Source organism: Chiloscyllium plagiosum, chromosome 2, assembly GCF_004010195.1.
Source record: "Chiloscyllium plagiosum isolate BGI_BamShark_2017 chromosome 2, ASM401019v2, whole genome shotgun sequence".
Taxonomy (NCBI): Eukaryota; Metazoa; Chordata; class Chondrichthyes; order Orectolobiformes; family Hemiscylliidae; genus Chiloscyllium; species Chiloscyllium plagiosum.
The window spans coordinates 85,328,720-85,344,673 of NC_057711.1; the positions used below are offsets into that span (position 1 = coordinate 85,328,720).

Here is a 15,954-nt window from a genome sequence, read left to right on the forward strand (position 1 = left end):
TTGATAGGCAGTTTTCCAGAAACTAACTTGTTTGTATTTTGCAGTTGACCACAGAATAATGGCTACCACCCCTCCCAATCCGTCAAGGCGGCAGCCATCTTGCTCATGACGTCTTGCTACACTTACTTGAAAAACATGATCAGCCATTCTATATAGCCAGTCAACATCCAGGATTATTAACATAAACAAAAATGCCTGAACAATCAGCAGAAAAATTCAGTTATATTCCCATTCCCCTCTACATAAAACTGTCTTGTTCATTTTTGCCTTTCCTCTCCTGGTTGCCGCTTCTCTCAGTCACCAGTACTCGTGCTCAGCAAAGCTCCTGCTTCCTGAGCAACTTCTCCCCAACTGGTTGCTGGCTGAATTTACCACTCCCTACTTCTCCTGCTCACCCTTTCCCTCTCCTCAACAATTGCTCTGAAGTTGGGCAGCAAGAGTCAGGATGGGAAATGAATTGCAAGTTTTCTGAGAGCTAGAGAGATAGCAAGACAAAGGGTTGGCAGGATCCGAAAGGTTGGAGAGCAGAAGAGGCTGCTCCAGTTCATGTGACCCTACATCATGCCCGATACAAAACAGTATTTCGGATGGAACCCCTGACACTGAACACACATACCAAACTTAATAACTGACCATGAAATCAAAACAATTAGAATCGGGCCATTTGAAGCAGGGAATAACTACTGTTAATATCAGAGTTATAAATTGCTTAGAAAATTGTTCTTAACTTGGTCTTCTCAAACAGTTGGTCTTTGCTGAGGCCGGATATTTCCAAAAGTGTTGCGTCTTGCAATATACTATGTTCACGACAGAATCCGTCTATGTCCTTCCTTCATTTTTATTTTTTTTCTACTTTGTACTATAGGGTCTTTAGTTTGGAAAGTGCTGCTTTGTAATGAAAATGAGGGATTTCATCTCAGCAGGTTGAGTCTTTGTAACCTCTTGCCACAGAGAGCTGTGGGGATAGAGTCCTTGTGTGTATTTGAGGCTGAGATAGATTCTAATCAGTTGGGGAATCGAGGGTTACAGGGAAAATGTAGGAAAGTTGACATGAGGAATGTCGGAGTGGTCGTGATCCAGTTGATTGGTGGAACTGACTGAAGGGGCTTCAATAGCCTGCTCCTATTCCTATTTCTTAGGGTCTTATTTTCAACCTTTGGATTTGAATTAATGTTATTTTTGTTTAACAATTTTTTTTTGTACAACAATCCTTGGAGCTCCCACTGGGGGTCTTGACTATTCATCTAGAGTCCAATTTTTATTGAAAAGCTCCATATTTTAATTCTCAGAAGTTTCCCTTTCACCATGCTATTTTTGGTGAATACTTTTCATTGCACTTTTGTGATGTGGCTTCCTAAGTCATTACGTCAGAGCTAGAGATTAGGAAAAGAAAATAAGTTTTCAATTTCACGTATTGGCCTTGTCTTGGGATGAGGATCATCTGATCAATATCAAAAATAGTGTTCCTAAGTCATAAAATTCTGCACACTTGTCTCATCATCTTAGTAACTTCACAAAATGCTAGGTACATGACTTCGTTTTTCAAACATTCTCAGTGTCTGGTCTGGTAGGACAAGAATTAAAATACAATTCGGTCATTTTATTCGCCTGTAGCTGCTGTGAACTGTTAATGAGAAAAGCTTAGTTGGAATCGATGTACTGACCTCCTGCCTATACTTTAGGAATCAAGTTGATTGGATTGGTTCCTGTGATGAAAAGGTTCTCCATGATGAGAGGCTTAGTAAATTGGATTTATAATCTTTTTTTAGTTTAGAAGAATGAGAGAGAATCTTACTGAAACATACAATATTCTTTAAGGGATTGACTGGGTAGACACTTAGTTGTTTCCACCACATGGTGTATGTAGGAAAGTGAGGTACAGTCTGAAGAAATGGGATCATTCATTGAGGGCTGTGATGAGACTTTTCAAAAGGTTTTGGAAGGGTTTTTGTTGAATCACTTTGGAATTCTCTATTTGGAGTGTTTGGATGCTGTATCATTGAATGCATTTGAGGTGAAGATCATATTGACACTCAGGGAATTCTGGAATATTGGGAGAGGACTGGGAAGGAGAGTTGAAGCCAATGCTCAGCTGTCATCTTATTGAATGACAGAACAGGCTCAAGGGGCTGAGTGTTCTTCTGCTTTTTCTTTTGTTCTTTGAGTTCAAATCAAGGCAAAGAGTGGATGTGGAGTATGGGAACATCGAGTTTTTGCTATCAAATGCTCTTGGGTCAGACTAACTGGAGGTTGCAAATTGAAATATCACTGTGGTTCAGTTCAAAATGTAGGACACCTCATTATGCCACTTCAAATTTTTATATTCATCCATTGATCTCTGAGTAAGACTGACAGTTGTACAATTTGCTGTGTGCGCTGTCAACTTATATTCAGCAAGGACTAGGTTGAAACAACTCAGTTGAAATACCCAACTTGGTGTGTATTTATCTTGGCAGTCTGGACTGAATTTGAACCCTGGCTTTAGATATATTGGCCTAATTGGGCATCTGTAAAGTAGTTGTAGCCAAAGACTATTGTTTGCACTTAGAGCAATGTGGAGAAGAGGGGGGGAAAGCACCTCTCTAACTTAAATGAGAATGTGCTGTATGGCAAACTATCAAAAAAACTGCTTTGTCTTCAACTTTAAGGGTTAATTTGATCAAATGTAAGATCCAATATTTTTTCCAACTTTAATAATATGCTCTCAAAATCCAGTTCATACTTAGTTTTTAAATGTGCTGAAGGTTTTTTTTACAGTCAGTGAAATAGTATAGTTGCAGTATGCTGACTACATGTTTTCTCCTAAGTCAAATGTAGTAATTGCCTAGAGCCAGGGGTTAATTACAGTTCAGTTCTGAATAGGCTGTTTTTTTTCTCCTCCAGTAATAACTGCAAACAATATGCACACCAATTCTCAGTACTATTTAATGCCATCTCATTGCCAAATTGATATAAAATTCCTTTTGTTAATTTGTTTTGTTACCCTACAGTACTCCTTGATCTTTGAACTCCCCTGCCTCTGACTCCCTTATATAATTGAAACTTATTCCTGTACCTCTTTTGGAATCTTCCAATGGCCAAAATGCTCATCATTTCCTCCTGATGAGCTGCACCTCAACTGCTCTTATTTTACTCTCTCACCAAACTTCCTGCACTTGCCTGCTCTTAGGTTTATGTTTAAATGTTCAGCTCTCTTCTGCGGCTAACTGTCTGCAGGGACAGTTATCTTAAAGCTGGGTCTGAACATGCTGAATAATCTTTAGACTTCCACTGCTGTCAGCATGTTGTATAAGGCATCTAAACAGTCTGTACCTCACTGTGTGGTGCATTTCTTGTCACCATCCTCTTAAAGTCCAGAGATCTCCACGCCTGCTCACTCTGGTGTGGCTGAGGGTGGTGACATTTGCTGGTCTAACTGGCAGAAGCTGTTGCAATAAACTACTAATTGCATGATATGTAAGAGTAAATAGTTACTTGATATATTGGTGGACATTATTACAGAGACCAGGAGATGACCAGATGTTAAATCTCACTCTTTCAAGATCCTGAGTTGCACATTGCTCACACATCATATGACAATATTATATTGGCAGTGCTTATGGCATGCCTCCACATTAACTCTTTTGGACCCATAGACTGCAGTGACTTTGAGCTATGCATTTGCATAGTTACTGTAGAGCCAAGATATTTCCTAATAAAGAGGAAAGTATCACAGGCTATGAGTCACTGTGAGCCATCTGTCCCTTTGTTTCATCTATGACTACATTGAAAGTTATATATGGAGTATATTATTTTCAAATGAGCCTCCTTTATTTGAACAAAGGGATCTAAAGCTTCGAATGGGACAAAATCTCAGTTTGAAATAAATTCTGAAACTAACCTTAATGGCAAATATGACACAAAATTACAAAATGAGAATATTACCATGAAAGTGTGGACAGCTCGGTTCAGCTGATGAATGAGCAACAGAAGAAAAGTCATGTCGAACTTTGTTAACTTTCTCTGTCCATGTATGTTGCCAGATCTGACTTTTCCTTTTTCCAGTACTTTGTTTTTAGTCCAGAAAGATCTGTGGCTCAAACTTTAGGTAAATATGGTGAAGAAACAATATTAGGCAGAAATCCTGCAGAAAAATGACTCTGGATCATCAAACCCCCATAACGTTTTGAAGCTGTAGCAACAAATATCAAGGGGGATCCTTTCTCATTCTTTTCACCTTGATCCCTGCCCATCATCTTCTGTCAGCAATAATTTGACAACACAGAGTCATAAAAGCAGACCCTTCGGTCCAACTTGTCCATATCGGCCAGATATCCTAAATAAATCTAGTCCCATTTGCCAGCACTTGGCCCTTATCCCTCTAAACTCTTTCTATTCCTATTCCCATCCAGATGCCTTTTAAATGTTGTAATTGTACCAGCCTCCACCATTTTTTCTGGCAGCTCATTCCTCTGCGTGAAAAAATTGCCCTTTTTAAAAAGGCCCATTTTAAATCTTACCCTTCTCACCTTAAACCTATGCCCTCTAGTTTTAGACTCCCCTACCCCAGGAAAAAGATTTTGTCTACTTACCCTATCCATGCCCCTCATGAATTTATAAACCTGCAAAAGGTCACCCTCAGCCTCCGATATTCCAGGGAAAACAGCCATAGCCCATTCAGCCTCTCCCTAATTATAGTTCAAATCCTCCAACCCTGGCAACATCCTTGTAAATATTTTCTGAACCCTTTCACATTTCACAACACCCTTCCTATAGCAGGGAGACCAGAATTGCAAGCAGTACCCCAAAAGTAATCTAACCAATGTTCTGTACAGTTGTAACATGACCAGCCACCTCCTTTACTCAATGCTCTGACCAACAAAGTATATGAAACACCTTCTTCAATATCCTATCTGCCTCTGACTCCACTTTGAAGGAACGGTGAACCTATACTCCAAGGTCTCTTTGTTGTGCAACACTCCCCAGGACCTTACCATTAAGTGTATAAGTCCTGTTATAATTTGTCTTCCCAAAATGTGGCACCTCATTTATCGAAGTTAAATTCCAACTGCCACCTCTCGGCCTACTGGTCCATCTGATGACGGTCCTGTTGTAGTCTGAGGTAACCTTCTTCACTGTCCGCAACACCTCCAATTTTGGTGTCATCTGCAAACTTAGTAACTATACCTCCTATGTTCACATCCAAATCATTTATATAAATGATAAAAAGTAGTGGATACAGCACCAATGCTTGTAGCACGCCTTTGGTCACAGGCCACATTCTTAAAATAGCAACCCTCACCGCCACCCTCTGTCTTCTACCTTTGAGCCAGTTCTGTGTCCAAATGGCTAGTTCACTCTATATTCCATGTGATCTAAACTTGCTAACCAGTCTACTGTGGGGAAGCTTGTCTAACATGTTACTGAAGTCTAGATAGATCACATCCACCACTCTGCTCTCTTCAATCTCTCTTCGTTACTTCAAAAAACTCAATCAAGTTAGTGAGATACAATTTCCCACACACAAAGCCATGTCAACTATCCTTAATCTGACCTTGCCTTTCCAAATACATGTAAATCTTATCCCTCAGGATTCCCCCACAACTTTTCCACTACTGATGTGAGGTTTACTGGTCTATAGTTCCCTGGCTTTGCTTCACCACCTTCCTGAAGAAGGGCTTATGCCCGAAACGTCGATTCTCCTGTTCCTTGGATGCTGCCTGACCTGCTGCGCTTTTCCAGCAACACATTTTCAGCACCACCATGTTAGCCAACCTCCACCTTCCGACACCTCACCTCTGGCTGTTGATAATACAAAAATGTCAGCAAGGGGCTGAACAATCACTACTTGTGCTTCCCACAGATATCTAGATACACCTGATCAGGTCCTGGGGATTTATCCATCTTTATGCATTTTGAGACATCTAGCAGCACCACCACCTCTGTAATATGGACATCTTTCAAGATTTAGCTGTTTATTTCCTCACATTCTTTTATCTTCCATATCCTTCTCCACAGTAAACACTGATGCAAAAATACTCCGTTTAGTATCTCCTGTTCTTCCACACACAGGCCGTGTTGCTGATCCTTGTGGGGCCCTATTCTCTCCCTGGTTACCTTTTGTCCTTAAGGTATTTGCAGAATCCCTTTGGATTCTCCTTAACCCTATTTACCAAAGCTATCTCGTGTCCCCTTTTGCCGTCAGGATTTCCCTGTTAAGTATGCTCCTACTGCCTTTGTACTCTTCTAAGGATTCACTCGATCTCTGCTGTCTATACCTGACACACACTTCCTTCTTTTTCTTAACCAAAACCTCAATTTCTCATGTCATCCAGCTTTCTCTGCACCTACCAGCCTTGTTTTTTCACCCTAACAGGAAAATACTATCTCTGGGTTCTTTTTATCTCATTTTTTTTGAAGACTTCCCATTTTCCAGTCACCATTTACCTGCAAACATCCGCACCCAGTCAACTTCTGAAAGTTCTTGCCATTAAAATTGACCTTTCTTCAATTTAGAACTTTAACTTTTTGATCCAGTCTATCCTTTTCTATCACTATTTTTAAACTAATAATTATGGTCGCTGGCTCCAAAATGTTCCTCCGCCCCCCTTACACCTCAGTCACTTGCCCTGCCTTATTTTCCAAGAGTAGGTCAGGTTTTCTCTTCCAGCACCACTAATCCAGAATCTGGTTTCGAGCATCTGCAGTCATTGTTTTTACCAGGTTTTCACCTTCTCTAGTGGACACATCCATATACTGAATCAGAAAGTTTTCTTATACACACCTAACAAATTCCTGTCTGTCCAAGCCATGGACACTATGGCAGTCTCAGTTTATGATTGGAAAATCAAGATCCCTTACCATAACCACCCTATTATTCCTACAGATAACTGAGGCCTCCTTAGAAAATTGTTTCTCAATTTCCTGCTGACTACTGGGGTCTCTGTAGTACAATCCCAATAGGATGATCATCTCTTTCTTATTTCTCACTTCCACCCAGATAACTTCCCTGGACATATTCCCAGGCAGAGTGATGATGGTATAGTGGTGAACATAGCTGCCTTCCAAGCAGTTGACTCGGGTTCGATTCCCGGCCATCTCAGTGTTGTGGCTTCTCAACTGAAATTTAAATGGAACCTACCAGAGTAAAACGCGAAGAAGAATGTTTCTTTTAGGCACTTGTTGTGTGGCACTGTCACTTAATTGGTTAAAGTGCCTGTCTAGTAAACAGGAGATCCTGGGTTCAAATCCCAGTGGCGCCTGCTCGCTGCGTTTGTGTTTGGGCTTTGTGTTTCAACTTCTGGGTGGCACGGTGGCTCAGTGGTTGGCACTGCTGCCTCACGGCACCATGGTCCCAGGTCCAATTCCTCGACTGTTTGCACATTCTCCCCGTGTCTGTGTGGGTTTTCTCTGGGTGCTCTGGTTTCCTCCCACAGTCCAAAGATGTGCAGGTCAGGTAAATTGGCCATGCTAAATTGCCCATAATGTTAGGTGCATTAGTCAGAGGGAAATGGGTCTGGGTGGGTTACTCTTCAGAGGTTCGGTGTGGACTTGTTGGACCGAAGGGCTCGTTTCCACACTGTAGGGAATCTAATATAATCTAGAATATCCTCCCTAAGTACAGCCACAATGTTATCCCTAATCAAAAATGCCACTCCCCTTCCTCTCTTGCCCCCTTTTCTATCCTTCCTCTAGCATCTATAGGCTGGAACATTAAGCTGCCAGTCCTGTCCATCCCTGAGCCAAGTCTCTGTAATCACTATGACATCCCAATCCCTTTTCCCAACCATGCCCTGAGTTAATCTGCCTTACTTGTTGGGCCTCTTGCATTGAAATAAATGCAGTTCAATTTTTCAGTTCTACCTCATTCTCTGCTTTGTCCCTGCCTGCCTTGACTGTTTGTTTGTTTGAGTTGCTCCCTTTCCCAACTGTACCAGTCTCAGCCTGAACTCTTCCTCAGTATCCTCGTGGGTCCCTTGCGTGCACCCCTTATAAGTTTTACATCCTCCTGAGCAGCTGTTGCAAATCACCCCATCATATTAGTCCCTTTCCAATTCAGATGCTATGCATCCTTATACAGGTCCGTTCTACCCCAGAAGAGATTCCAATGATCCAAAAATGTCTTCCCCCACGCCAGTTTCTCAGCCCTGCATTCGTCTGCCCTATCCTCCTATTCCTACCCTCACTAGCTCATGTCACCAGGAGTAATCTAGATATTACTATCCCTGAGGACCACCTTTTCTAAATTCCTGCCTAATTTCCTATATTCTCTCCACAGAATCTCATCTGTTTGTTTTCCTATGTCATTAGTTCCATGTGTACAATGACCTCCTGCTGGTCCCGCTCCCCTTTGAGAATACTCTGCATCCTCTCTGATGTCCTAGATCCTGGCAACTGGCAGGCAACACCATTCTTATGTCTTGTTGTCGGCTTCAGAAACGTCTATGTCTGTCTCTGATTTGAGACTCCTCTATCACAGTCGATCACTTTGAACCTGACGTACCCCTCGTTATATCAGAGGCATCCTTGGTACCAGGAATCTAGCTGCCAATGCTACATTCCCCTGACAGTCTACCACTCCCTACATTTTCCAAAACAGCATGCTTGTTCAAGATTGGGATAGTCACAGGAGACTCCTGCCCTACCTGCCTCCCTCTCCTCCTTTTCCTGGAAGTAACCTATCTACCTGACTGTATCTTCAGTTTTTCTCCCTTCCTGCAACTACCATCCTTCAAACCCCTTAGCTCCTGTAAATTCTTTATTCCCTCTAACTGCTGCTCCAACCAATCCATGCGATCCGATTAGGATTTGCAAACAAATACACTTCCTACAGACATAATCATCATTAACATGGAAACTCTCTCTAATCTTCCACATCTGACAGGAAGAGCACATCACTGTACTTCAGGCCATCTTTGCAGCTTAACAATCTACAGACCCAGAAAATAGCACAGTCTTACTGCTCTAAAAATACTGCTCCAGGATAACTTTGTGCTTATATTTTTTAAAGTTTAATCAAGAGACAGACATCAATAAAAACATAATAAAAAAAACACTTTACTCGCTATTTAGATTTACAAGAGAAAAATCAGTAAGTTACACTTTAAAACTAGATACTTAACTGCTTTCCTGCTGTGAGTTCCCCCTCAGGTTTCTCTAAGGTCTGCTGTGAATATCACATTTGTTTACTTTTCTTAGATAAACTATGTTCCTAACCTGAGATACCTCTCCACCCCCACCCCAGTCTGACCTATCACCCTCACCTTGACCTCTTTCCACCTATCACATTTCCGACGCCCCTCCCCCAAGTCCCTCCTCCCTACCTTTTATCTTAGCCTGCTGGACAAACTTTCCCCATTCCTGAAGAAGGGCTTATGCCCGAAACGTCGATTCTCCTGTTCCCTGGATGCTGCCTGACCTGCTGCGCTTTTCCAGCAACACACTTTACTCGCTATTTAGATTTACAAGAGAAAAATCAGTAAGTTACACTTTAAAACTAGATACTTAACTGCTTCCCTGCTGTGAGTTCCCCCTCAGGTTTCTCTAAGGTCTGCTGTGAATATCACGTTTGTTTACTTTTCTTAGATAAACTAATGTCCAAAGATACTTGAAATCAAACAGAGGCAGTCAGCTATGACTGTTAAATGATTCTCCCATTTTCCTAAATTTACAGTTTTTACGTTGCATGAGCAACAAACTTGCTAAGTTGGATTAAGCAGTGAGTTAGTTGGTAAGTAAATTGCAATAATTATAAAAGGACATTAATTGTGCAGAGGGAGGAGAAATTACTTCTATTTCCAGGTTGCTTGCTAGCACCAACAGAAGAAAGGGTAGGGCAATCAATTAAGGTTTGTGCATAAAGTCATAGGGATATAGCAGAATATAGTAGCAGGTCATTAGGGTCATCATGCTAATGCCAGCTCTTTGGAACGTAGGGTTATGTAATTATTACACTCCCAACTCTACTGATTTAGATGTAATGATGTTTTCATTCAATTATTGCCTTAATTTATCGCTGGAAGTTGTTATTAAATCCAAGTCCACAAGGCTTTGTGACACTGTATTTTAGATCCCTGTGTTTAAGAAGAAAGCATTTCCTATGAACTTGGTTCTTCTGTCATTGCCTTAAATCTGTGTGCTCTAGTTACTCATCCTTCTGACACAGAAAATCCTTTCACATTTACTTTGGCATAACCGTTTATGATTTTGAGTGTGTCTCAAAGCTGCTCTTTACTCTAAAGAAAACGGTTTATCTAGTATCTCCCACATGACTGAAATCTTGTATCCCAGCAGCGTTTGAGTAAACTCTTTTTACATTTCTTTTCAGGCTATGATATATTTCCTGTGGTGCCGTGCTCAAAATTGAACATAATCTTATTAAGACTGAGTTCATGTTTTTTTTAAGTTCAGTATAAATTCCTTGTATGTACTGAATACCAGGGGTCTCCGTGCTCTAGGAATCTACAGAAGGTGTTTAGGGATGATCAACAATCATTAATTAAAATTCATTGTTTCATCCACCCATTCAATCTCCCTCTCCCTCCTGATGTTTGACTGCATTCTCACTTCTGGATTGATGTAGTCAGTCTTTTAATTGAGTAGATTTTTTTAAATTTGGAAAGATACTGTAAAGCCACCCATTGTGATAACTGGTGGACTCGCAACAGACCGTGTTATGTTGTGGACGTGTCAGGACAGTATGATCCAGCAATAGTTCTGAGCCAATAGAGTGTTATTGAGGTTCTCATCAGCATGGGTATGGGCCAAACACTGGCAAATGGGACTAGGTCAGATTGGGAGGTCTGGTTGCCCACCCGAGCTGGTCTGAAGGATGTGTTTCCATGCTCTATGACTGGATCACCAGCAGCATCAAAAACACCACATGTTTCCTCAATTCCTTCATTATTCAGCAGTAGCCAGTCAGTGATTAAAACAAAACAGCAATAATTATGGAGTCATAAAAGGGGAGCTTCCTCTTCACACCCACACACTTCTTTGTGTTACCAGTAATGCTGGGGCTTAAGGCCTAGTTGAGTCATGTCCTGTGCAAATTTGTCTCTGACTTGATAGCAGTGGAAAATCAAAATTGCATTTAATTTCCAGTTGTTTGTCAATAATGATGTCTCCCTGTTCCAAGTCTCTGATCATGCAGTTCTGTTTAAAGTGGTACTGTGTAATTACTTTGCCTCTTATTTAAAAGACCCACTTTGTACTTCTCTGTTCAATTTAATTTGCCATGTGGCTGTCCATTACCCCAGTCTGTGTCCCCTGAGGTCTGTTAATGTATTTACTGCTTTCTACATTTCTAAATCCTGTATCATCTGCAAACTTCAAAATTATGTTTTGTATATAAAATAGAAGTCAGAAATATGTGTCTGAGTGCATTACACATAACATTAACCCCAGAGAAAATTATTGCTCGCCATTCGAATAAACAGTCATTTACAATTACTCTTCTATCTGCCATACCAATCAGTTTTGAATCCATATGTCACTATTCTGAAGCTTTTAGAAAATAGGAAGAAAATTAGCATAAAATTGCCCGCCTCAGTGAAATCAGCACTAGTTAATTTACAAATCACAACACAAGTGTCTCAGAAGGCCAAACACTGTTTGACCAACAAATGTTTTTAGAATTTGTAGTGTTTGTGTAGTGCCTTTAATGTAATGAAACCTTCAAAAGTTCTTCGCAAGACGAAATGTGACACAGTCACACAAGAAGGTATTTAACCAGATGACTAAAGTTTGGTCAAAGAGGAATGTTTTAAGTATTTTAAAGGAGGATAGGAAATGGAGAGGCAGAGAGGTGTAGGAAAAAAGCTTAGGGCACAAGAAACTAAAGGCTTGGCCACCAGTATTGGAGCGGCTATATTTGGGAATGTGCAAAATGTCAGAATCAAAGGAATGTAGAAATCTTGGAGAGTTGTGGGCTGCAGGAGATTGCAGTTATGGGGGGACACAGCTGTGGAGGGATTTGAAAACAATAGTGAGAATTTTAAAATTAATTTGATACTCAGTCAGGAGCCTCAGTTGGCCTTTGGGTGAGAGGAAAATAGGATATATTGATAGTTAAAACACAGGCAGCAGAGTGTTGTATCATCTTCGATTTGCAGAGGAAAGAATGCAGGAGAGTAACCATGGGAATGGTAGTCTCAAGGTAACAAAGGCAAGAATGAGGGGTTTTGCAGTAGATGAGCTGAGACAGGGGAGAAGTGAGGCAATATTAAGGAGATTGAAGGAGGCAGTTTTAAAAATCATATCCGGTCAAAAGATTAGTTTGTGATCAGAGGTGACACCGATGTTGTAACCTGACTGGTTTAATTTCTGACTGTTATGAGAAAGCGGTATGAAGTCAATAAGGAACTGAAATTAATGGCTTCAGTGCTCCCGATAAATAATTAGAGGAAATTTCTGCTCACAGTGTACAGAATGTTGGATAATTCAGCAACTGTAGAGAAATAAGAGAGGTGATGGTGAGACACAGTTGAAACAAAAAAAATTGCTACACATATTCAGCAGGTCTGGCAGTATATGTGGAGAGACATAGAGCTGTGTGAAAACTAATGCTGTGTCTTGAGGTGACATCAAGATACAGCATGTAAATGAGGAATATAAGAAACATGCAGTATATTGAATGGCCTGGACAGAGTAGATGTTGGGAAGATGCTTCCATTGGTAAGAGAGACTAGGATCCAAGGGCATAGCCTTAGAGTAAAGGCAAGACCTTTTAGAACGGAATTAAGGAGAAACGTCTCAGCCAGAGAGTGGTCAATCTATGGAAGTCATTGCCACAGAAGGCTGTGGAGGCCAGGTAATTAAGTATATTTAAATCTGAGATAGATACGTTCTTGAGTATCAAGGGTTATGGGGAGAAAGCGGGAGAATGGGGTTGAGAAACTTATGAGATGTGGTTGAATGGCAGAGCAGACTCAATGGGCTGAATGGCCTAATTTCTGCTCCTATGTCTTATAGGGGAACACCCTAGGCCATATTGCAGGAGCAGGAAGAGAAGCCATTGCAGGGGAGTGCCTGGCTACAAAAAGGTAATTAAGAATGGAACTAGTCGAGGAAAGAGTCAACCAGCTGGATGGAAGCTATGCTGAGGAAGATGAGGGGAAAAAGTTTACCTTTGACAAAGTGCTGAAGGATGTCATTTGTGACCTTGGTAAGAGATGTTTTAGTACTCAGACAGGGACAGAAGCCAGATTGGAAGGATTCAAAAATGGAGTTCTTGGAAATACGGAAACTGGTTTGGGAGGTGACAACACTTTCAAAGGCTTTGGGGAGGAAAGGGAAATTGGAGATTTCACAAGAATGGAAGTGCCAAAGGGTAAGATTTGTTTTGAGGAAGGGGAGATGACTACAAATGTTAAGGGAGAGACTGAAACATTTGCAATGCCAGCTTACACAGGGTCAACCAGGTGAAATTGGGTGATCAGTATTTTAGGAAAACATGATTGAGAGAACAGTAAGTGGGTCACATGGACAAAATGAGGTCCGAGAGGAATGAGGAATGATCAGAGAGAAAGATTTGACTTTGCTGTTTTCTTACAACCTGGCACAATTTATATTGGAAGTTAATTTAATGTTCTTTATTATTAGTTTAGTTGTAGTAATTAATATGTCCTAATTTTGATTTGAATGAAATAAAATGTACTGTTTTTCACCATTTTACAGATTTTTTTTTAACATGCATCAAAACTAGAGGGCATACGTTTAAGGTGAGAGGGGAAGGATTTAGAAAGTACCTGAGGGGTCTCTTTTTCACATAGAGGATGGTGTGTGCTTGGAATGAGCTACCAGAGGAATTGGTGGAGGCTAGTACAATTGCAGCATTTAAAAGGCATCTGGATGAGTGTATGAATGGGAAGGGTTTAGAGTGATATGGGCCAAATGTTGGTAAATGGAACAATATCGGATGGGATGTCTGGTCAGCATGGACAAGTCTGACTGAAGTGTCTGTTTCTATGCTATGTGGCTCTATAACTCTATATTCTGGGTTGGATAATCTAGCATGAAAGGTACAATATAATGGGTACAAAATTCAGAACAGTTTTAATAACCTTTCTGAATGTCACATTGCATATATTGAAGTTACATTTTCCTCATATATGAGGTGAATTTTTTATGACTCTATCGATGATGATCACTTACAATTAGTTTAGAGGATGTGGTGTTAAAAGTTTATTCAGTATCTTTCCAGAATGAATGATCAACTATTCTGTTGAGGTTGTTATTTCCAGTATTAACACTGACAAACTGATTACAACGATTGAAAGAAAAATATAGAGACCTGTTTGTATTGTGTACCTGACAATCCAGTATTTAAAAATTATAAGTGTAGCTAAGCAAAATACAATTCACATTTAAAGATGACTGGGCTGTGTAGGTGAGGGGTGGGAAGTAGATATTGCAGGTAATGAAACCCACATTTGAATAATGGCTATTATTTGTGTGTTTTTTCCTTCAAGTGTGTGCAGTTGGTTGGCTTTCTAAGTACTTGCTTTCTCTTTGCAAGACATTGAGGAGTGATTGATTATACCTGTGCGTACAGTTTACATACTATAATTATATCTCTGCCCATTTCTGTTTTCCCCTAACTTTAATGACTAATCCTAGGGAAGTGTTCAGTATTTTCAGTTTTGGTGTACGCATTGCACTCTGACATTTTGAAATGTGTTTTTTGAAGGAAAAAAGTAAAACTTACCTTGCCCTTGTTTTGATCCTACTAGTGGAAAGCTTTTTGGAGGTTTTCTTCCAATCATCGTACGGTAGGGAGGTTGTTTCCTTATTTACACTTTAATTACCTTAATGATATGGTTAACAATTAAATGGAATTGGCTAATCATATTACCTGCACAGACCCACAAGCTTTGTACAATTTAATGATTGTTTCTATACTGGTTCTTTTAAGTACAGCCATCCATTCCCATCACCAAAGTCTGTTTGGCTGTTTCTTTTGCCACTTTCTATCTGTCATAACTGGGAAGAGTGCACTGATAATCGAGGCCCACTATTCCACAAGCTGTCACAAATGTGTAAAAACTCTTTTAAACCACTAAGATGATCAATTTGTCTTGAATAGCAGTCAGTCAGGTAAAAACAATGCCCACCAGGTTCAGTTGGTACCAAATAATAACTATTTATTGTAAACAAATTTAACTTCTGCAAATGGAAGAAAAGAAAGGATGGTAAATTTATCTCTATGCATCTTAAACAATGCACGTGAATGAAACGGATATAAAATCGGCAGTTTGACCCACCTGTATTATGGTTGAGAAGATGTTGAAGGAAGAAACAAAATTCTGAACGTCAAAAGTCCAGTTCATAAGGGTGGATTAAATTGATTCTCTGTTCCTTTTGATTGTGGTGATAATAATAACAATAATAATGTGCTGTGGTAATGGTCATTCTTCACTTTAATAAAGGACAAAGAATTATTGAATTCAATAGTGAGTTCTGAGGCTGCAGGGCTCCCAAGCAGCAAATGAGGTGCTGTTGTTCCAGCTTGTGCTGAGCTTTGCTGGAACACTGCAGCAAGCTGAAGACAGAGATACTGACCAGGGAGCAAGCTGCTATGTTGAAGTGGCAGGCAACTGGAAGCTCCAGGTCATTTTTTGCAAATAAAAAGTAAATATTCTGCAAAGCAGTCACCGAGTCTGGAGTTTCATCTCTCCAGTGTAGATGACACTATATTGTGAATGGTGATTACAGCAGACAAGATTGAATGAAGTGAAGGTAAATCACTGCTTCATCCTTGAACATGTATCTGGAGCCTTGGATAGTGAGGAGGGAGGAAGTAAGTGGGCAGGTGTTACATCTTCTGCAATTGGATGGAAAAGTGTTGAGGGTGTGGTGTTTGGAGTGGAGAAGGAGTGGACCAGGCTGTCCCAGAGGGAATGGTCCCTGCAAAATGCTGATAGGGCCAGGAAGCATGTATTTTGTAGTGGCGTCTCACTGGATGTTGCAAAATTG

General features: G+C 40.5%; 1 protein-coding gene and 1 non-coding gene across 4 annotated transcripts in view; both read left to right on the forward strand.

The window, feature by feature from the left end:
* The window catches only part of dapk1 (death-associated protein kinase 1), a 268,605-nt gene that overhangs the window by 57,827 nt on the left and 194,824 nt on the right, over positions 1 to 15,954 (forward strand). The gene's annotated exons all lie outside the window — the stretch shown is intronic.
* trnat-agu lies at positions 7,168 to 7,241 on the forward strand. Its single transcript has one exon. It is a non-coding gene; the product is annotated as a tRNA-Thr (tRNA).